This window comes from Pleurodeles waltl, chromosome 3_1, assembly GCF_031143425.1.
Source record: "Pleurodeles waltl isolate 20211129_DDA chromosome 3_1, aPleWal1.hap1.20221129, whole genome shotgun sequence".
In the NCBI taxonomy this organism is placed as follows: Eukaryota; Metazoa; Chordata; class Amphibia; order Caudata; family Salamandridae; genus Pleurodeles; species Pleurodeles waltl.
The window spans coordinates 1,549,043,560-1,549,067,751 of NC_090440.1; the positions used below are offsets into that span (position 1 = coordinate 1,549,043,560).

A 24,192-nucleotide genomic window follows, 5' to 3' on the forward strand; every position below is an offset into this window, starting at 1 on the left:
GAGAGAGAGAGTTCGTCCCAACAACAGAGGAAGAATGCAAGTGGAAGGAAACAGTAGTTGAGCAGTGCTCCTCTGTAAAAAAACGGAATTGACGTATCGCTGCATGAGCCACTTAGGAGAGAGAAAAGAAGAGCAACACTAGACTAAACCAATGGTAAAGAGCTGGCGGGAGCAAGATCCTTTATTTAGTACAACAGGTCTTCCAGACAGCACATGCACGCTAGGCTCGACTTAAAAAAATAAAAATATATATATATAAAGAGAGCGCTAAAAAGGATTCTCCTTAATTGGATTCACAAGGAGTCGAAAGTTAGGCTGTATGAAGCCCTGTGCCTACTGATAAAGTAGTTTTACAAGGGTGGTTCCACAGAGGGCAAAAGGTGGCATTGCATCTTTAGGGCAACAATAACTAAACAACATCGTATGTCACTCAGTTTCACCCGTACTCTCTGAGAAGTCAACAAAAAGAAAGTAGACCATTTAATTGTAATAATTTTGTTATTTCATACAGAGTGTTTGTTTTTGAGGGGCAAGTTAAATACTAAAAATAGTGCAAAGTGGATGGTGTAGAACCTAAAATATATTTTTATACGTGTCCCACATTTGTAAACTATAAAGTAGAATTCCACAAAATGGTTACATAAATACAGTACCACACACTTAAAAATGTATTCGTTTTTACCCTTAGCTTCTCACTGTTTACTGATGCTCTTTGGAAAAACAAAAAGCCTTATGCTAGTCGTCCGCTTAACAGTTTAACTCTCTCATAACCATAAAACAGTTTAATAATCAGATGAATCCAATGTAAAACTATATTTTGCACATATCATAAATGTGCAGTGTATTTATGTGTGCGTGCACACTGAAAGCCTAAGCTGCCTTTCTAGTCCTCACGCAGCAATAAGAAAAGTACAAAGCGGAAATTCTTTACATATGCACGTTTTGCTCACACTTAGAATTCATTTTGAGTTTGAGTGTGTCATCGCTTAGTGCATAGTCATCGTTTTAATTTTCTTCTCGTTGACGATAAAAACAGTCACAAAAATCGACAGTTACTGCAGAACAGTTCCATGGATACTATGTAAATCTTCTGGACGTTAAATACACTAAACTAAATCCACTAGACATAGTTTTAAAGAATAAGTCCTCTCCTGCGATTCAGAGTTCCTTCCAGCCAAACGGATTCTCTCGGAAAGTGGCCATCTTCAACAGCAGCCATTCTGTACAGCAACGCGGATGCTTTCAAAGTGGCTAAAACTAATTTTAAAAAGCACCATTAGCCAGTGCTAATGCATTCTTTCTTTAAAAAAAGGTGCATTTGCGCTGGATGCTTGATAGTACATCGTTATTTTTTAGCCATTCTGCAGAGTAGCCACCCTGCTGTACAGCATGGCTACAAATCATTGACAATGCTGGCAACACCCATCACGAACGGCATGAGCAAAAGTCAATGGTAGAGCCAACAATCTCAAAGGCAAAATCAATTGGCTTTGCCATAACGCTTATTAGGTTTCAGCCAACACCCCAGTGATTCTGAGCAGATCAGCTAATCTCTGCAGACATGAAAAGGAAAAACAAATGTGACATTTGGCAAAAATAAATTCTAGCACATAAAGCAGTTGCACCCATATCCGTGTCTTAATGAAAATAAATGTGGGAGCAGATAACATTTGTTGTCACAATAAAAGCAGCTGGCATCTGTTACAATAAACACCCATTCCTAAGGAGAAAATGCCTTGTTTGGAGTTTATATGTCATAGTAAAACATAGCTGCAAATGGCAAGAGGTTCAACAAGGATGACAAAAATACATGTAGTGCCTTAAGAACAGCGCAACCAGTGGGAAGGATAGCAATCAAGCTGAAGCAAGCACTATTTGGTGTATGTTCCAGCAGAAAGAAGAGGTAGTGAAGCCAGCATACACTGGCCAATTAGAAGGCAACAAATAAGAGTGACAATGAACCAAAAAAATGTTACGCAAAGAGAGGGCTGCAAGCCCCTTGTATACAATAGCTCTTGTGAGAGTGCATGCAGTGTCACAGGTGAGACCTAGCAATATCTCCTCCATGCGTGAGTGCATGTAAGACCTATAAAAATGGTTTAGATCTGCGTTCTACTTCACTTCGATAAAATGCTATTGCATTTTTGTCGCCAACACTTTTTGTCTGCCTATCAATCACTGAAGGTGGGTTGGAGTGGGGTGGGGTAAAGGAGATACTGATGGTGAGGGTGGCAGGGGTGAGGTATGTGTGCTCACAGACTAAGAGCATGGGGGGATTCTTGGAGGGGGAGTACTCGGACTTATGTCCAAAGGTATGTCTATGCTGTTAAAAGACTGAGATGGAGCAATATAAGAAATGCCAGGCAAGTCCAAATCAGAAGAAGTAATATTCAGCAGAGTTGCCTAGTCCAGGAGTCCCCCACTGTCTGTCAGCAGACAGTTCCTGATTTGGACATAGGCTATTGGATCCCATAGGAGGTGGAACTGAGAAGACAGAAAATCAATGCTGCCAGTGGGCGTGTCTTCCTTGGGAACTCTGTGATTGTCAACATTGTTCAGCTCAAGGCAGAGATTGTACACAGCAACACTCTCTTGTTACATCCCCCTTGTCTTACCGATTGTCTTGGTGGGGCAATAAGAGGAGCTATTGAAAAAGAGATTGGTTCCATCAAATTGTCATCAGGTGGATTCCTAAAGACCTTCTTGTGGTTCTCCAGGAGAATCACCACCACAATGCTTTGAAATTTGAAATCCAGGATGGCAGCCACAGTTTTCTCCTGTGACCTCATCACGGTTGGTCCAAAAAACACTCAGGTCTGTTACAGTAACGAGATTCTGTTTGCCATGTTCTGCCACATTCACTAGATGTTTCATCAGAATATCCAACTTCTCCCTGTTTTTGTCTGCAAGAAGTGGATTGTATTAAATTTGGATTCCGGGCTGCCACACTTGTCAGCAATGATGAAGTCACCATGCAGCCAGTGGATCATGAGGAGCTTAGAGCTGGTAATGGTCGTTACCTCCCATATTTTTGAATTTTCAAGTTCATCTTCGACGTATGTTTTTGCATCTACTAACTGAGGAGTCTCTGGACCCTGGAGCTGACTCCCCACCTGTACAGGCCCTGGTTAATTATGAGGCATGCTTCAACTACTTCAATACTTTTTCTTACACCTGTGAATCCTATTCAGACCACTTTGGCACCTCCAGCTGGTATTCTTTTTGTTGTATTCAAATTGTAGAATGGCGCCGCCGTCCCATCCAAAACTTCCATTCATTGTTTGCTGTTTTCTTCAAAAAAGGCTTCCATAATAACATGAATCCCAGGTCTGTCAGCAGCTTCTCTATCAAATCAGAATCGCCAGCTTATTGTGCTAGTATTTCTTAAGTGTAATATTTTAAGGCAAGCAATTCTCCATCACTAATTATCCCTCCAAACCGGTTTTCAAACTGCACCATGGTGAATTTCTCCATCTCTTTCCTGTACATGCAACAGCGTTTCAGTTAGCTGGAACTAAACGTCACTGACCATTTCTCTTGAAAGTAAAGAACACTTCCATTTTAAACAGACTTGTTTTCGTATGTTCTTGTGGGCACCTGTCCATTCTTTCTCTTAAGCTCTTCCACCTCCGACCTTGTGCCTTTAAAACAATTCTGTGTTTTTTATGTTGATTTGTAACACATACTTGTAGTGGTTGGAGTCTTTTGTAGGTTCATAACTCTGATGATAAAATGTGAAGAGATCTTGAAAAAATTACAACGTAGGTTCCACGAACTCTGAAATCTTGAGCTTTTGAATTTCCTGCAGTTTACATACATATTCCAAGGACAGCTCGTAGAAATGTTGTCAATTCTTCTCCACTTGGCTGCCTGTCTCCATTATATGTGGTTCCTTCATTGCTGACAAATTTGCTTGTTTGTCCAATGAACTGTAGTTTTTCTCTCCATCTTTGCCAAACTCCTTTGCCCATGCTTTACAGCTCCAAGCTTCTCATTCCTAAATCATTCCAAAGGCTTAACTAGGGTCTCTTTCAAACATATTGGCATTATTTTCCTCTGTTCTTCCAGGGTTCTTAAAAAGGTTGAAAATGCCTGTAGGGGGGGCATCTGTATGTTTTTTTTTATCATATGTTTCAGCCACTCCAATAAATTCAAATTTAAATTCTTGAAGTGAGTGTGCAAATTGCCTTTGAGTAGCAGATAGACTTTTGGTTGCAGAGATCAGCTTCTTGACATTTTTCAACAGATCCTTAATAAACATGTTAGCTGCAATCCCATGATTAACAAAGTTTAAAATCTTTAATTGAGTTCGCAGGAAGAACGCAGCCGCAGAGCATATTCTAGCTGGCTGTTTCCAAAAGATTGCATTAGCTTACCTTGAATATTCAGCAATAAAACCGGGCAAAAACAAGAAAATCAAGGATGAGGGCACTGTTGTGGGAAGCCAGCAGATACAGGGAGGACTAGTGCAGGCAGCAGCACCACCAGCCTCCAGTGTAGACTTAGCGGAAGGCCAAACAGAGCTGAACTCCCACTCCGCTTGCAGTGCGAGACCCCGAGACTGGTGACAGGTGGGCACTGCAAAAGCATCCGTAGGCCTTTGCTAGAATCATGCACCTTCCAATAATTTTTTACATTTCAAAGGTGTTTTCACCACCAAACAAAGACCACCACTACAAAGTCATGGACCATGTCAAGTAGTGTAGTCATGAGATGAGAGTGTTTTTTCTGGCACTGTCGTGGTACCCTCATCCAAAAAAGCACAGTGTTTTAAAATAAACTGATATTGGTACAGAGGAAAGAAGAGTATCACACAGTATCAGACATTCATTAGGGACCTAAATGGAAGGATGAACATTCTACAAATTTGCAAACCTAACTTTTACAAAAAGTGCAAGAAATAAAATCAACACAAACTTTTGGCTCAAAGTACTACTGTGTACAGAAATTACCCCCCAAAAGTCAATCAGGAACTACTAGTAGATCCCAGGCAGCTTCAGAGTGGCTCACAGCCTTGCGTTCATTTTTAAGTAAGCACAAGGTCATATTTCCCTTTTAAAGTTATGGGGAGGCTGTCTTTATTTTACATTATTATCATCAGGCTGCAGATATCAGGGCCTGATAATGAGCAGTGGTTAGGCAGATTTATGACTCAGTCTGGGAATGGGGCACAGAGGTGAAGACCTGAAGCACTGAGATATTTAACTACTAAATAAAAGTCTTCCTCAACTCAGTTTTGGAGCTGTGAACAAAATTATATTTCTGAATGATTTTAAATAAGGGAAAAGTAAAATTAAAAGTTACCCTAATGTTTTAGTTAACTCTTCTGTTTAATTTTCTCCCATTTCAAAGTGTGGCATTTGCAAATAGCACGCCTCTTGCTCCCAGTTGACACTGACATAACTGACATACGTACGAACTGGAAGAATATAGCCATTTGTTCAAATGAGAGAAATATTAAAGTGCAGCAAAGTGTTTCATATTATGAACATTTTTGTAGTACATTTTTCTGCACTGCAAATTTCTACCATTTAAAAAAGGATAGTATGTCCTGTGCTGCAAGTACATAAGTCACAGGCTCTTCGTCACCCATACAAATATATCCTATTTATAGGCAAACATGTTCATATATCCCCAAAGACCACATTCTCACCGACACACATGACAGCCCTGTCATAGTGCCCATAGTCAAAGTATTTTGTTCAAACCAGAGTATAGGGCTCTTCGGATATTAGGCTTAAAGTCAATGAAGCTGGGCGTGAGGGTATCTGGTTAACAATGTGTTATTTAGCCTTCTATAGCTCGCGATGATTTTCTATGATAAAAAATAACTCACTACATAAAAGGTTGGCGATCCCTAAGCCAGGTATAGTGGAGCAGCACAAATAAATTGATCTTGAGTGACTGTAAAGCCCAGGTCATCCAACATATCTTAAATATTTGCTTATGGCGTCAATGATTCCTCTTTGAAAGAAAATTGAAGTACATGATCAATGGGACAGTGAATGTTTCTTATTTATAGCTCAAAGCATCTAATGAACAATGTAAGGAAACAGGCTTTTTGCAGATTTTACTCCCAATTTTTGCCCCCAGTTGGACTATTAGCTGCTGGTTTTTCGACTCTGAGAGCACACTGGGTCCTGCTGTCCTGACCTCAGTGACAGTGTTCACTCCCTTTATGTTATGTTACGTTATGTTGAATTGGGTGTCCCCAACTGGTAAGTATTGACTTACTTATAAGTCTCTAGTATATGGTGCCCAGAACATGTAAGACAGAGTGACCCCTCTGGGTTGAAGCACTGGTTGTGCCACCCTCTGTGTGACAAAGTAAATACTAGCCTCAGCTTGCTATTGCATACTAGAAAGATAGTGTCACACTGCCATTGTGACTTCGCCATTACTGTTAATGGCAAAGCCATCCTATCCCTTAACAATATATAACCAACTTTTGCTGGTTTGATTTACCTGCAAACTAATCTTTTTTCAATAAATAGCAGCCGATGAATTTATCGATAAAAGTGTTTTTTTGAGTATTTTACCAGCTGGTATTGGATGATGTGCAGCCCTTGGTGTGCGATTTAAATGCACCATTTTTTCTGAATATTTTTGTTCCGCGTTATGTCTGGTTCGCGGTAGGGCTAGCACGCCGCTTGGAGTGCGCGTGACACAACGTTACCAGACTTGTTTTCAAAGGAGGATTCTTCACGCTGCACAGCGTCGTTTGGATACATTGTAGCTCCCCCGTAGAGATTGCTGTTGCCATCGAAGCAAATCTTTCCCCCTTAGAGGTAAGGAGGATTGGTGCCGGGGGTAGCTGAGATTTATTCATTGGATTTATTACGGCGCTCGACTCGGATAGACTATTATAGTCGCATATCCGAATCCTTCATTCGAACTGTGTCACATTGCACAGATTTTGTTTGTGTAACCAGCGCTGTGAAATACGAACCACTAAAGTACATCGGCGTGCTTTGTGTTTCTCTGAATTTTTCACACACGCTGTCCATATAGTAACGGTCCGGCATTTGAGTTTGGTTGAACTCTATTTATTTTAGTTTTGGATTCTAACTTTTGAATGAAGCTTTTTGATTTTTTCTTTCTTCTTCTTTTCTATCCGGAACTCTGTATTGGGACTGATTCTGAATAGACGACGTAACCTGGGCCTCTTGGTACAATTTTTTGGACTCATTTTATCAGTTTTTGAATTGTTTAATGCATTATGGCGAATCGGAAAGCCCTGTGGGAACAAGCTGCTACTACTCTATTTGATAATGTTTCTGGAACCTCAATGCCTTCGGACTTATCTACACGCACAGTAACCACCATTATTTCTGAACTAGAAAAGGCAAGAATCTTAGAATTAAAAAAATGGTGGGAAATGACCTCATTGACCAAATATATACAAAATGGTCGTGTGCCACGAGGTCTCAGAATTCTAATATTGCCTACCCTGGGTGATATAGATCCTGATCTTCTAGAACAATGGAGAGCGCATACATCGGAATGCTCAGTTAAATTGATGGACACTTTGATTATTCAATCAAAACGTCGTATGGAAGAACAAACCCATAAAATTGAACTTCTTACTAAAGAACTAGAAAAAATGGGTACTTCCTCAGAAATACAACAATTGTTAATGAAGATGGAAGAACGCATAACTAAAAAAGAGGATGAAATTAAACTCCGTAAGGCCTCTAAATTTAATAGAGACAAGAAAGATTATGAAATAGGCAGAATTTATACATTTGCTCGCAAATATAATACACTTAGAGCACAAGACAAAGTTATGATGATGGACATCCCCAATATAACAACCAATATAGTAGAAGACAGCTCAGATTGGAGTTCTTCAGCTGACAAAGCTTCTGCTAATAAACTGGATTTTCACGGGGAAATGAGACTACTACGATCAATCACGCCACAATCAAACAGAGGTCGAGGACGAAGTCGAGGAGGTTCAAGACGCGGAGGGGGAAGAGGCAGAAATCACAAATATCAAGACTAGAGAGGACCTTTCGATCTGATAATTCCAATATCATTGTAAATATCTCCAAAGTACAGCTCACCTCTAATCAGGAACGAATTCTAAATTTAGGATTAAGTTTTTGTCCTGATAATCATTGGGATTATGTTGACACCAGAATAGAATTGTACAAATATACACGTAAGTTGCGGCTGTTGAAATATTTTTCCAAGACAACACAGGCCACTACATCTTGTTCCAACATTAATGTAGACACTTTATCTGGTTTTCATGTCAATGAAGCGCCTGATTTAGTAGAAATTGGCAGGTTGGGTTGTTTGGATGATGTTAGCAATGATATAGGTGAAGACAATCATACTTTGACTGATATGGGATTTGTTACTAATAAGACCGTTGCCAGTAGGCTTAAGCCCTCCAGCAGATTTAATCCTCAATTACCGTCTGGTAATATGATTGATTTGTTCTATGAATTGGTAGTTGATGACATTGATCGGTTTCGGAATGATTGGAAAAGGGTTAAAATGAAAAAAGCTCAAAGAGTGAATTTCTCAGCCTCAGATTGGAAAGATCTAAATGAGCTTAAATCCAATAACACAATTATCATCAAACCCTCCGATAAAGGAGGGAATATTGTTATTATGGATATTAATAGCTATTTGAAGGAGGCTAATCATCAACTTTCCAATAAACAACATTATCAAAAACTAACTACCAATCCTAATAATGAATATCAAACCATCTACTGGGAGATGCTTGATAGCTGGCACACTAAAGGGCTAATTGACCAAAATTAATATCTTTATCTTAAAGTTTTGTTTCCTAGAATCCCCTGTATTTACTTTTTACCAAAGATTCATAAAAATACAAAACATCCTCCTGGTCGACCTATAGTGAGTATGAACTCATCCCTATTAGAGAATACCTCCCGTTTCTTGGACCTTTTCTTATGTCATTTTGTCACCGAATTGCCGTCTTATCTACGAGACACCAATGACTTTCTTGCTAAGATTCACAATGTTCCATGGCAACCCAACTATTTATTGGTAACCATGGATGTGACTGCATTATATACTTCCATCAAGCATGAATATGGTATTCAAGCATGTTGTCACTTCTTGGGTACTCGTAAAATTGAATTTCTTCAACATACTAACATGCTAACTAGCATGTTAAGATTTTGCCTCACCCACAATGCCTTTCTATTTGACAATCAATATTACTTGCAGAAACAAGGGACTGCAATGGGAGCTTCATTTGCTCCCACGTACGCTAATCTTTATATGGGCTGGTGGGAAAAGGAGATAGCTTGGTCTGACTCTAATAGTAAATACATGGAACAAGTGATACTATGGGTCAGATATATTGATGATCTCTTTCTTATCTGGGATGGTGACGAGATTTCTCTCAAACAATATGTTGATATCTTGAATAACAATGAGCTGAACATTCACTTAGACTTGAAATATAGTGCACAAACTATAGAATTTCTTGATGTCCAGATCTCTATTGAAAAAGATGTCTTACAGACAACCATTTTTCATAAACCAACAGCCTGTAATTCAATCTTGCATGGCAATAGTGGTCATCCAAAAGCTTTGAAGTGGAGCATTCCATATAGTCAATTTTTACGGGCTCGTAGAATCTGTTCTAATGATGATTGCTTCAAGACTGAAATCATGACGATGACACAGAGATTTTTAGAGAGAGGATATCCTTTGAAGATTCTTAAAGATGCACACTTGAGGGTCTTGAATATGTCTTGAGAAAAATTGCTTTTCAAGCCTGATAACATTCTTAATCAAGATCAAAATAAGGTATCATCACCTAGACTGTTCTTAGAGTTTAACTCTCAACATTCATATTTAAATAATATCATACAGAAAAATTGGCATGTTTTGAGACATGATTCTGCAATTAAGGACAGTATAGGTTCAGATCCATGTATCACATATCGCAAAACTCAATCTTTGGGTAACCATCTTACCAGAAGCCTATTTCAGAGTCCCAAAACTAATATGTCGTGGTTGGCTAAAAAAAAGCTTGGGCTTTTGGAAATGTGGACATTGTAAATCTTGTTTGTATGCACAGAATACTCAGACATACACCACGTTTGAAGGAAAAATCTGTGACATAACTGATCGTATCACATGCGAAACTGAATATGTTGTATATGTCATTGAATGTGGGTGTCGCAAAAAATATGTGGGCAGTACCATTCATAAACTGAAAGTCAGGTTCCTGCAACATCTTAGAGCCATTAAGAATCATGATCCATCTTATCCTTTAGCTAAACACTTTTGGGATGTACATGAAGGTAACTGCGGTTCCCTAGCATTTTATGGTGTTAAAACCATTGCGGCCCATCCCCGAGGAGGCAATAGAATTGCACATTTGAGACAAATGGAGTCCAAAATTATTTTACTTTTAGGTACAGAACACCCTTGGGGTCACAACTTGGACGCAGAGCTTCATGTTCATCTGTAAGCTTTTAGATCTCCCCACACAGATATATACCCCCCTTTTTTTCAAATTTTTTCATACATAGATTTTGTCTAATAGAAAACATGAAATGAAACTGATGACTTTTTTAGAATATTGTGTTTTGTTAGGATCCTTACTGATTGACTTTACTATTATTGTTATTATTATCATTATTATTAGCATGTTGCCGGATTGAAACTTAGCATATTTTGGTAATAATTTTTTATTAATATTTTACTCACTTTTAGGGTGTTATACTCATCTATTTTATTCTTATACTGTTGCATAGGTCTTTGGGGAGGATAGCGGCGTACATATACACTCTCCTGTTGCTGAATTTGTGGGGTTTATTTACAATTCCCTAACTGATAACAATTTTATCTATGATATGGATCTATTAATTAATCTCTTCAGATTCCTTTTAGAATATATTAATTTATAGGACTATGACTAATTTAATGAATTATGATGATGAATATCCATTTATATATTTATTCTACGTTGAAATCCCTTTTACCTGTATTTTATTTTTCATTTTTTATTTTTCATTTTTAGAATTGACTGAATTTACTCTATTTATTTGTCATCATTTGTTATCTATTTATAGCCTGTATATGGAGTGGATGTATTGCAATTAATTGGCCGTACATATATTTATATATTTATATAATTAATTAATTACATTTATATATCAGGCTTTTAAAATTAAAATTATCAGGTATAAGTGGGCAATATGTGGACATCAAGAGTAAAAGGAAAAAGGAAAAATGAAAATTGAAAAAGAGAAAGAGAGAGAAAAAAATAGCATACATGGGATTTGTTTTGTATTCAAGAATTGTAGACTGTGATTACAATTCATTTTTAGTGTTCACAGGTGATCAGACTATATTTGTGATAATGTATCATAATATGAGAGAAATATATAATGTCATATTTTTAGCTCATAGTTTATTCCAAAGCATGCACAGGATTATGAGTTTTCTCATTTTCAAGTTAAAATTGTGACGTTACAAAATGGCCGCTCCACTTGCACTTCTCTTGAGCTATGCAATGAACAACAAAGAAGGACTATATGGTTTAAATAGTTGAGTGTAAAATGTCTGCCAATGTCCTGTTGAAGGCTTCGGCCGAAACGCGTAGACATTTGGTTGGGACAGCGTGTGTGTTTTTTGAATGGTGGGCACATTGTCGATTTTCTTTTTGTGCTTTTTGTACCAACTTTTGCTGGTTTGATTTACCTGCAATCTAATCTTTTTTCAATAAATAGCAGCCGATGAATTTAATCGATAAAAGTGGTTTTTTGAGTATTTTACCAGCTGGTATTGGATGATGTGCAGCCCTTGGTGTGCGATTTAAATGCACCATTTTTTCTGAATATATATATATATATATATATATAAAAACGTCACTTACCCAGTGTACATCTGTTCATAGCATGTACTTCACATGCTTTGCATAGTTGGCCATCTAGTGTTGCACTCAGTGTTACAAGTTGTTTTTCTTCGAGGAAGCTTTTCCCGAGTCACAAGATCAAGTGACTCCTCCTCTCGGTGACAGAGCGCATGGACATCGAGTCCTTTGTTAAATTGTTTTCCCGCTGGAGGATGAATTAAGGAGCGAAGAAATGTATATGTACATTCTCTCGATTCGGTGAATCTTGATTTGGAAATTCAAAACTTATTCTAATCTTTCTGTAATATCGTCAGTATTGTTTTCAATCGTGTTTCCAACTGTACTCCATCCGATTTAGACTGTCGGGGTTGTTTTTTTCTCGCTCTTACAAGGGCAACGCCCTTTAAGGACATGCTTCCATGTGAGTGTGATGGAATGAATTCTGTTTCGATTCTGTCCTCAGTGTCACGTGAAATTTCTGTACACTGATCAGCACTCAGTGTGCAATCTTTGTCTGTCTCCAGACCATCAAGAAGACAATTGCGACACCTGTAGATCTTTTCGATCTAAGAAGACTCTTCTGGACTGTAGAGCTCGTCATCTCGAGATGGTGTCAAAACCAACAGAATACACACCGGACATCTTCGGTGAGGAACACGCCCAAGAGGAGGTTCGGCACAGGGCAGTCTTTTCCATCCAAGACTCCGACTCCGAAAAACATTCAGATGACGACAGCCATCATGTGCCTGCAGCGCAGTACGTGAGTACAACTGCCCCATCACACCACACATAAGTTTCTAAAAAGACTCCAGTACTGGTCTTTGATCCTCCATTGCAGTCAGGGTATGGTCAGATTCGAAAACAAAGTCCGGATGAAAAACCTTCGGGTTCAGCACCGAGATTTAAGACAAAGGTGCACTCAACTTTGACTAAACAGACTCCACAGCAATTTTGGAGTCAAGCCCAAAGTCCGAAAGAAACAACTTAAGAGCCAAAAGGATCAGCACCATCTTCGGAGCCAAAAAGGATTACACCATCTTCAGAGCAGACACTTTCGGTTCGATCAAAACAAAATATTTCTGCTACCCAGGAGTCCAAAGATATTCAACCAATTCTAGTGGTGATGGACGCCAAACAAAGGAAAATACTTACTCAGAAGGACACAGGAAAAACAATTGCCTCCCCTCCAATGTCCTTTAAAAGGAAACTGACTTTTAAAGATACTTCTTCAAAAGATGCACCTCCATCAAAGAAGGTCTTTAAGCAGAAACCACTGGGAGAGGCTTCAACGTAGAAACAGCCTTCTTCACCACATTCTCCTGTTCCTCCTTCCAAACCACCTCCACCACCATCACCTACATATGAGGAAAAATTATACTACATACATCCTCAATTTCACCACATGGGGATAATTTTAGTGATGATCAATAGGACACAGATCCATGGGACATACATGACTCTGGTCCCATATTACGAATTACCCTCAGCTATATCCTGCCAGATCCTCACCACCAGAGGACACTACAGCATATAATCAAGTCGTGGCTAGAGCTGCAGCATACCATAATGTGCAAATGCACACTGACCACGTAGAGTAGGATTTTCTGTTTGACACACTAGCATCAACAGACAAGCAATATGAATATCTTCCTATGCTCCCAGGTATGCTCAGACATGCTTCTGATATATAAGAGCCTGTTAAAGCTAGGGTTATCACTCCTAGAGTGGACAAGAAATATAAACCAGCACCTTCATACCCTGTGTTTATTAGAGCTCAACTTCCTCCTGATTCCATTGTAGTTGGTGCAGCGAGAAAAAGGGCCAAAGGCCAGTTCACAGGAGATGCCCCTCCTCCTCATAAGGAAAATGGGAAAATAGATGCAGATGGGAAAAGGGTGGCCTCACAAGCTGAAAATCGATGGAGGATAGCCAATTCACAAGCTCTATTGGCTAGATATGACAGAGCACACTGGGACGAAATTGAAGAGCTATTACAATAGCTCCCTCCAGAACACCAAAAGAGAGGACAGCAAATAGTTAATGAAGGGCAGACAATATCTAACAATGTTATTAGATCTACTATGGATGTAGCTGATATAGCAGCTAGATCTGTTAACACCAGTGTGCTTATTAGGAGACATGCCCGGTTGAGATGTTCAGGTTTCAAACCTGAGATACAACAGGCAGTTTTAAACATGCCATTTGATAAGCAGCATTTATTTGGCCCTGAAGTTTCACAGTAATAGACAAACTCAAAAAAACTTCAGAAACAGCTAAGGCCATGGGGGCTTTGTATACCACACCCACTAGGGGGAATTTTCGTAAGCCACTATTTAGAGGGGCTTTCAAACCTTCGGCCATGAAAACATCATTCACCCATCAAAAACAATCCTCACAATTCTACACTAGAGGATCATTTAGAGGCTCCTCTAGAGGATTTAACAGAAGAGGTAGAGGGAAACCCTCTGCCTCCAGAGGTTCCTCACAATCTAACAAACATTGACTTTCTTACCATCCCCCACAGCGCACACCTCTCCTGTGGGAGGAAGACTGGTAAATTACTATCCACAATGGCACAGCATAACTACAGATCAGTGGGTTCCATCAATTATCCAACATGCTTACTGTCTAGAACTCACTTCCACTCCACCAAACATTCCACCTCGTTTACACACATTAAATCAAGAGCATCTAATTCTATTCAAACAAGCAGTACAATCAATTCTACTCAAAGGTGAAATAGAAGTGGTACCTATACCTCAACAAGGGAAAGGAGTATATTCTCTATACTTCCTTATCCCAAAAAAGGATGGTACTCTCAGACCAATTCCAGATCCCAGACCTCTCACTCAGTACATCCTCTCAGACCATTTCCACATGGTTACTCTTCAGGATGTCATTCCCTTATTACAAAAACAGGATCTCATGATAGCATTAGATCTAAAAGATGCTTACTTCCACATTTCCATACATCCAGCCCATCACAAATACCTAGGATTTGTGATAGCGGGCAAGCATTACCAGTTCTTTAATTCGCATAGCCATGGCAACGGAATGTATATTCAAGAAATAATATAGGCCTCCTCTACAGAAGAACTATAGAGCCCTCGGACTGGGAGCTGTAGTTTGTTAAGTAACACATATTTTTGATACATTTTACCAGCAACACTTCCAAATTGTAATTTTACTGTGCATAAAGTTAGTAGCCACATTGGCCAACACAGGGTTCCTGGGTGGCACCCCAACCTGGCTAACTCTTGACTGGGACAACTTAATTAAATCACATCGGGTATCTAATTCTTTGTGGCATTAAATGTGGCTTAATGGTCAAGTCAACATTTATGTCACTTTTAAAGTTAAGTAACTTTTTGAAAGCTGTCCCTCTCTGCCCCAGCTAGTCTAGTGGCCTCACAAAGTCCTGGCACATAGAAAGCTTTCTGACCACCTGGGGAGATGTATGAATAACTCCCAGGCTCAGGAACAAATGCAGTAGCCGCAGAATGGTGTGTGACTTCCTCCCCCAGGATGGCCAATGGGGACGTTAACCCAAAAGGCAAGCTTCAAAGGGGAGTCTGCATTTGACGGGCAAATGGTGATAACACCCCCATAATGGATGCCTTTTATTTCTGTAGACAGGTTGAAGATAGGGACAGAGAGGTGAACCCAATGCCAGAACCTTTTTTTCCTGTGGGCATGTAGCCCTTAGGTAGTTAGTCAAACCTCTGGGGTGGGCTACCATGCGCCTGGCGACCAAGGAAGGGTCATGCTATCTTGGAAGAGGCAAACATGCTGCACTCTGGGATAGCCAGAAGCAACAAAATACCAGAACCTCGTCACCCAAGAGGAGGGGGCCCACTGGCCCATTAGCTAGTGACTGCATTGTGCCCCTGAAGCACTTTCCTGGGATAAAGATGGCACCCCTGCCGCCCTAGACTTCAGTACACTGTGGATTTGGAGAAAGGATCGAAGGAGGACCATCCTGCTGGCTTTGGAAGCGCACAAAGAGGTTGCACTGTTGAAAGGACTGCACCTGCTGCACTTTGGGCTAGTAAAGTTTGGATCATGTCAGTGGCTCCTGGCTCAGGGAAATGTTGATTCTCAGCCCCAGATAGAAGCAGTGACTCCAAAGGTCAGTCGGCTGGCCACCTGGAAAAGCACCAAGGAAAGAGACTAAATGGCCAAGTCGTTAGCCACTGCAAAAGTTTTGCTGCTACCGGACGCTGGGTTCTTCGAAAGACGTATCTGAGATAGCCAGAATGTGCACCAGTTCTGCTGGACTCGCAGGAGTTCTCTGTTCTCGGATTGGGCACCCAGAGGGGAAACTAGCCCCCACCAAATGTTTGCTGCCTGAGTGTTGTGTTGCAAGAACCAAAGTCCATCCTGCTGCAGCAGTCCTTCTACCAGTGCAAAGAGAACTTCGTTGTTCCACAAGATATATGGCCAAAGTCGTTCCACCTCACCCGAAGACCAACCTGGAACTTAACCCTGTCAACCGCACAAAATCAGGAGTATCCTGGAACATCTTTTGCCAGCATCCCTCAGCATCAGGACCACTCCATTATCGTTTATGGCGGTTGCCCTGTAAAGTTTGATTTTGCTTCAAAGATGCTCTGGTGGCCAGGTACCTGTCCCAAGTATCCTTACAAGCCTCCTATACCTCTGCCCTGCCGGAATCAGTTGCCCAACTCGAGTCAGAATTACCAGACTAACTCTTTCACACTTTTCAAATGTTTACAAACTTTGTTGGTCAATCCTTGTTTGCGGTTGATATAAAAGTTAACAAGGTTTTAGATATACATATATCTCCGGAACCCTCAGGTGAATGTTGATGATCAAAGACTCTAAAAATTCATAAAAATAAGTAGTTCTATTTGTAGAAATTGTTGTAATGTATCTTTCTTGTTGCATGGCCTCCTTATTCTGTTGTTTGTGCTGTCAAATGCTTTACACATAGTTCCTTTGCTAAGCCTTACTGCTTGCGGCCACAGTTACCCAGGGTTAAGCTTCAGATTAAGTAAATGAGCCTGACTGGACTCAAGCCGGTATTTATGAGGGTACTGCTCAATAGGGCGCCACATCCATATTATACAGTACAACCAAATCCTCACAAACAATGATTTTTTCCAGGCTGCCATTGATGGGGGGGATCAAATGCAGCTCAAGGGGGGTTTATTTTCGTTAGAAGCCTCATTTAGTGTCTACAGTGGGCATTAGTTCACAAGACTTCCAGGTTTTGATCCTAGGGCTTTTATTCATATGTGCTGTATTCGGCAATCTAAAAGCAAACACATTAAGAAGCCTGAAGATCCTTTTTGCTGAAGGACCTCCGGTCCATCACAGTCAGACACATAAGTTTGAAAGTCGTACAGACTCCTTAGAGGTACGGAGGTAAAAACAGGCACAAATGGCCTGGGAAAAAACTATTACTGCATAGTACTGTGTAGATTTCTACACCCAATTCAAAGTTTCCCCACAGACAATGGGGAGTAATGTGTGGCAACAGTTTTTGCAGCTAGTGTTACTACGTAATATCTCCTTTGCTGCACAATTTGGCCTCACAAATTTCTCCTGGTATTACCTGGAGAGAATTGTATAGAAAATAGGCATTGTCAAAGCCAACAGGTCTCGTCTTTTTGACCTACTGGCATTGCCAAAACTTTTTGATGGTCCTGTGCATGGTAGCAGAGGTATGCTCCCGAGAGCAATAAACATAAGAACAAGAAGTCAAGCCATAAAATAAGAAGCAACAAATGCGTCACACTAAAGCCAACCAATGGCAGGAAATGGGCAGACCTTAGCCCACTATAAGCTTTTGTTAAGCCCACAGCAGGTCTTTTGCATCAGACAGCTTGCATGGGCTAGTAGGCTCGAAATGAAAAGTGGAATCACAGTATCGTGACATACCCATGGCTTGAATTTGGGCTCAAACATGGTTTGTGGGCAATTTGAAAACATGCTGCAGCACAGAGAAAGAGGCAGTTTGTCTCATTCCTTGGTTGTTTTGTCGATTGACATATGCCTCATCATTCCGGGCAAACAACGATTTCTGCAGACCCCTTATACCAACAGATGTGGACGATGCAGGAAATCAACCCTTACAATATTGTCACAGCAAGGGGAGCATTGTGGAAAATAAACCTGCAAGCCACCATGTAACGTGCATGATGAGGCAAAGGAGCTCTGTATCAATGTTGGGAATTGTAATTTGACCTAAATTATAATAATGAGAACAAACAAACTACTGTGGCAAATCTTTCCAAAAAGTGCATCTTTCACAAGGCGACACACTGAGAATCGAGGACAAGCAAAACGGGCAAACCATCATAAAACATTTGAAAACAGTGACATACTATTTATGAGAAACAAAGCAACTTTTGTGTTGACATTTTTTTTTAGTTGAAAGAGACAAAATTGCGCAGAGGCTTGAAAGGGTCGTACAGTACATACTCAACACTCAATCTGTTGGATCTGAACGTCTGGTGCCAAAACGTTTTCTACTTAAAATTCATAGCCAAAAAATCCCGGGTTGTGGATAGAATGCCAGCTGTATGCATGCTCTATTTTTCTCCTAGGCAGATGTTTTTTCTTTTTACTATTATAGATCCTGCAAACTGGTCGGAAAAGCCGCCTAAACCCGCCTTGGTTATTACTGGGCACAATTAAAGTATAAAACGGTCACGCATTTAAACGGAATGGTACCTACAAAAGGTAAAGAAAACCACTCCAAATATTTTAGTATTGTTAATCTGGAACTTTAACTATTGGAAAATATAGGTAAGAGAGGCTTTGTAACGCCCACTCTTGGTTTGTACCTTGGCCCATAATTATTGTGTGGCCCGGCACGTACAAGGAACTCGCCAGTTGGCGACAGCAGCAACAAGCTACTTCTAGCGCAAAGTAATACAAGCTCTCTTTTTCATATTTTTTTGCTTTTCTGAGTGAAGTGTCCTAGTTGTGAAAAGTATGCTCAGACCATGGTCTTGTGGTCACGGTGCCATCGGACACAAACTACACCTCACTGATGAGGCCCAAAATAAGCTGAAATATGTATGAGGTTGCTTGTGTTTGTATCTGGAGGGGACGGGGCCTGGCAGTTTAGACTAGACTGCTTTTTAAGAGGCGCAAGAACAAGCCTTATTTGTATATGGCTAGTCTTTTTCTACGGTGGCTAATAAGATGGAATGTGGACATAATAATTAATGCTGGCTGACACTGAAGCATTTCACTCCTAATTTTATTGTACTCCTGCATACCAACAGCAGTGAGCCCCACTATACTTTGAAGTTAATTATCTACCTTTTTAAACTGTCATGTCTGTCTCTTAACAATAATTAAGCAGGAGGCGATTAAGGCATATTGGGGCTCCCCAACAAGAAAAATCGCACATTTGTGAATCGCAAACATCCATCTTCCATTAAGTCACTACTTTGGTGAAATTTATGGGAAACCTCAGTGCACCGAAATGTATGTCAAAAATACATTTTTGTGTGGCTATACCTAACCCTAAAATTGTGAATGTTATTTTTGGCTGCTTAAAAACAGTACTGAAGTAGTTTAATGTTGACAAAGTAATAACACCAGGAGAATTTAACATCACCAGGCGGTACCCTTACCATGATCAAAATCATAAGATGGGAAGGACACAGTTGCATCTTTAGTTTTACAGGGCAGGCACATGAACAGACAGAATTTATTGGACACACACATTACATTTTAAATCAGGAGCATATACACCTCTACTCTCCATTTACCACAGTCTTTGCCTGAAATTAAATTCGAGAAGTTGGGGATCAACATTGTTGTCTCTCTGAACACTACTACAACATCTGTTCCAAGTACACATTGGGTGTGGATAACTACACCACAAGGTATTCTGCTGCCAAGGAGCACCCCTGACCCTGTGGTCACCAACACCCTAACCGGTATAGTGCCCTAATTTGGGTTCCCAAGGAAAGTGATATTTGACAGATAAAATATCATGTCTTCCTAAATAAAGGTCAATGGAGGATGGGAATAGTGTAAATAAAAATTTACCTGTCTTATATTGTCACCAAGCAAAAGGGAAGTTACAGCAATTTAACTTAATAGTTTAGACCATGATGGGTGTTTTGGACGATACCCTGAGGAGAAAGTGGGAATCGTCCTACCATGCTTTCTGTTTGTCTATCATTAGGTGCTACAAAAGGAAATGAGGTTCAACCCATTTGAGATTTTCTTTGGCTACCACATTTCGCAACACCCTTGGATTGGTGAAGGAGGTTTAAGAAGAGAACTCAAGGTTGCACAGTAAGCAGTGAGTAAGACTCAGTCCAAAATGAACTATGCAAATACACCAATGCAGTGTTCTGAGGTACCCACAACAGGTAACCTTGTGGAAAAATAAAGAAAGAGAATAGCTTTATCTGTTTTTCTACTGCCCAGGCATGGGCGTAGGTGCAGTGGCGGCCCGTCCTTTAGGGCGGAGGGGCCACACCCCCCCACCTTTTGCCCCTCATGAAGAGTGTCTGTCAGGCTGAACAAAGGTCAGCCTGACAGACACTCTCCATGTTCAGCTCAGGAGGCCAGGAGCAGACATGCGTGATTTGCGCACACTCCTGGCTGCCTGAGCTGAACTTTGCTGGGCTGAGGAGGTCACAGCTCCTATGGGCGTGACCTCCTCGGCTCAGCAAAGGTGCCTCGAGGCCCTCCCCTGGGTGACTAGGAAAGCGTCACCAATTGACACTTACCCTGGTCTCACTGACCCCATCCCACTCCGTGACGAGGCTGGGACTGCTGCCTCCCCTCATTGGCTGACCTAGGGTCAGCCAATGAGGGAAGGCAGCAGTCCCAACCCTCCTGGAACCTGGAGGCTGAAGGTAAGTGTGTGTATGATGTTTTAAATTGAATGTTTGGTGCACGCGTGCATGTTTGAGTGTTGTTAATGGATGTGCGTGTCTGTGTGTGAAAGAATGAGTGTGTGTGTGTGTGTCCTAAACGCCCCCTCCCTCCTAAAGCTGCCGGCCGCCACTGCGTAGGTGTGATGAGTTTTTACTAGACATGTTCTACTTGCCAAATGAATTATGAGTCATGACTGAAGCCAAGTGCTTGTACCATGCTATTTTCCTCTGAGGTGGCTAGGATAAACAGTGCTGGTCCTCCAGCAGTGCCTGCTGTAATCTCCAGTAAGAAATGTATTGTTGTTGCTTAAGACCACGCTACAAAGTACCGGAGATTCGGCCGTGGTTGTTATGTCCCTCACTGCTATGGTCTGTTTGCTTGGGTATATACAGATGTCTTATTGAGGGTTCAACTTCATATTCACCTACATGTGGCACAAGTGTGAAGTAAATTACAATGACTCCACATCATCGCAGGCTTCTGTAAAATGGACACAGGTAAGATGGTGCCTGTAGGTAATTGTATTTTAAGTGCTGAGACAGAGAAGGGGTGGTATAGTGAGAGGGAAGACTACAGACTTGATATGAGCTGCAACTAAATAATCACAAAAATCAAACAATCTGTCCACTAACTGAGTAGTCTGGTTTCTATGAGAATATTTTACTCACCTTTGGAAGTTTGGCTCACACAGCAACAGAAGGGCAGGTGGCACATGCAATAACTAAACAAAACAACAATACAGTGAAGAAAATAAATAATTTAGAAGACCCAGTTACCTCCAGGGGCAAACTATAATAAGTACAATTTCACAAGAATATGGAAATATGCTGAAAAGTCAAATAACAGCAAAAACTACTAGTAATGATTATAGTTAAAAATCAGTTGTTGGCAGAAAGGAAATACCTAATTCAGAAACAGCCTCGGTGAATTAAGTTTTGAAAATAGACGAAAGCACTGTCTCCAGCAGCTTCCGTAGGTGAATATGTTTTTTTCTAGGGAAACTCTACTCAGTTCTAGAAGGACTAACAGGTTTGCAAGGAACGTTCTTCAAAAAAACACAAGTTTGTAAAAAAAAAATATATATATCTAATCCTCAGGATTGGTTCTTCAGATCAGTACACAGTTTATAACTGCATTTCCCTCCCCACACCCCCAGTTCTGCAGCACAATCTCCAGTTCTAACTGATGCAGTGGGTTTCACTTCAGCTATAGGTGCATCTACTGGCAACGGGCCCTTCAAAATCCACAGCATAGTACTAAGTTCCAGAGGATCAAGTAGGCTTCACTGTCAGAATGTCGATCTCTGTCACCTATGCGTACGACTAGTATTTGACCCAGAGATTAAAGAAAGAGTTGGAAGCAAGAACCTCCTTGAGCTTCTGTCAAACAGACAGTAAGTGGGCCGAGCAGGGAATTTATAATACCAATTAAGTATTGATAACGATTCTTCAGCGAAAAGGACTGGAATTTCTTACCTTACCTTCCTTTTATTTTATTTTGCCTTAGTGTCCGACTGGAACCCTAATTCCTGACCTGAAGTTACTGTTTCAGTCACTAGCATGTTCCACCGCCCCCTCGACCACAGAACCACAAATTGGGTTTTCTTTGTTTCCATCCGCCCTCCCTGCATCCCATCTCCACCTCCAATCTGACAATTGTCTTCCAATCAAGTTCCCAGGAAATTACGACTTGTAATTCCCCAATTTGCTCCAGGCATCCTCCTATGTGCAGCTCAAATCTCTGTATGCAGATTACCCATCAAATGAACAAAACAGGTGCATCAAGAGCTTTTCAGAAGCAGGTGATACCTAAAAGTACTGAGGGTGAATCTCCTCTCTACAGCCTAACTTTTCTATAGATTTGCTTTGTTCTGCTATGTACGGTAACAATAGTTTTGGAGCTAATAATTTAACAATTTACTTCCTGTGCATATTTGTGTTCCTTAATATTCAGTAGGAAAAAAAAAACAATTTGTTTTCCTTTAAAAATATTTATTGGGGATGCCAACAACTAGTACGTATATAACGAGACCTTTTATGTCAACCAGAGCTTCACATTTTCTCCTGCATCATCACTACTTTAGTGTCGTTGTCTACCTATGTATGTGTGTGAAATTATTATATCTGGTCCATAATGTGGGGAAGTAGGGAGGGTTGCAAGTGAATATACAATTCAAGCGTTTAAAGTGTTGATACCGGTGGGTAGCTAATTTCCTTTGAGTATCAACCTGTAACATGGAAGAGCAAGCATTACCTACACAGGAACATTATGGTCCCCATCAAGTGTAACTCTCATTGTAACACCAGCTACCCCCCAAGCGCCATGAAACCCTCACGGGTACGTAGCGCGCTTTATAAATTCAATGATTGATTGATTGATTGTACGCATGTAAAATTTGTTTCATTTTGCAAAGGCATCTGGGAAGTTAGAAGCTCCTGCCTTGAGAATATTTTGGGTATGAATGCTTCCAGAGAATGCAATAGTTGGCCCTTGTGCTTGTGCCATAGGTGGTCTTGGCTTATGACGCTCGATTTTCCCTGCAGTTCTATACAAAATGTAAACACTTATCTGGCTAATACGGCCTCCTTAAATGTGTTTGCCTTAATTTCATTTTTATTTTGGACGGAAATTTGTTCTTTCGCTTCCTAATTTCTTTAAGTCTTGACTACAGTAACCTCTTATGCATTTACCCTTCCCATTCTCATCTGCAAATCTTTTAAAATGCCTGAAAGTTCAATTGATGTGGAAAGATATCACATCGCCCTTGGTAGGAATCAAGTAAGCGGGTAAAACACTATCTTCCCCCTCTGAATTCAGGTGAATAGCTCATTTAATGCCAAACATTTAATTTATCAGACATTACGAATGAAAAAGGCTACCAATCACACAATGCTTAAATACAGTTGTTCTAAAGTACACTTGTGAACCGATTCAAAAGGATGCCCATAGACTAGGCCAAAAAACATTTACATCCCATGCTGTCACCAGGTTCCTTATATGTGACCAGATTCTGTTACTTACTTCCCAAACATCTCTCATGACTTAAATACAAAACACGGCATTGTGCCATTGTGTATACTTTCCAGTCAGTCATTGGTAGTTCAGATGTCCAGAATAGATTCATTTATGTCAATTTCATATAAGTCAAAGGCATGAGTTATATTAAAAAGACCTTAATCATGGAGTAACAGTGGTGAGCCACTGTGTCTTACTGCCCAGAGCAGAGAGTAACTGTATCTTGCAGTAGACTTTCTGGCTTCCCTCAGAACTACTATCTGTCTGATAAGCTCACACAAATTATGGGTTTAGGAGCCATAATGATAAACCAAATGATCCTTTGATAGCTAGTCCTTTCAAAGTGACTGGAGTCAATCATATCTGCAGTTTCTTGAATGGTAAAATGGACGTTTTCAAAAATACTGCAAACAAGCTACAGCATTACCAGTAGGTTTAGTCAT

General features: G+C 40.4%; 1 protein-coding gene and 1 pseudogene across 2 annotated transcripts in view; both read right to left on the bottom strand.

Moving 5' to 3' along the window:
* TANC1 (tetratricopeptide repeat, ankyrin repeat and coiled-coil containing 1) overlaps positions 1-24,192 on the bottom strand; it is a 736,024-nt gene that overhangs the window by 570,248 nt on the left and 141,584 nt on the right. The gene's annotated exons all lie outside the window — the stretch shown is intronic.
* Positions 3,562-4,261, bottom strand: LOC138285934 (rho GTPase-activating protein 10 pseudogene; annotated as a pseudogene).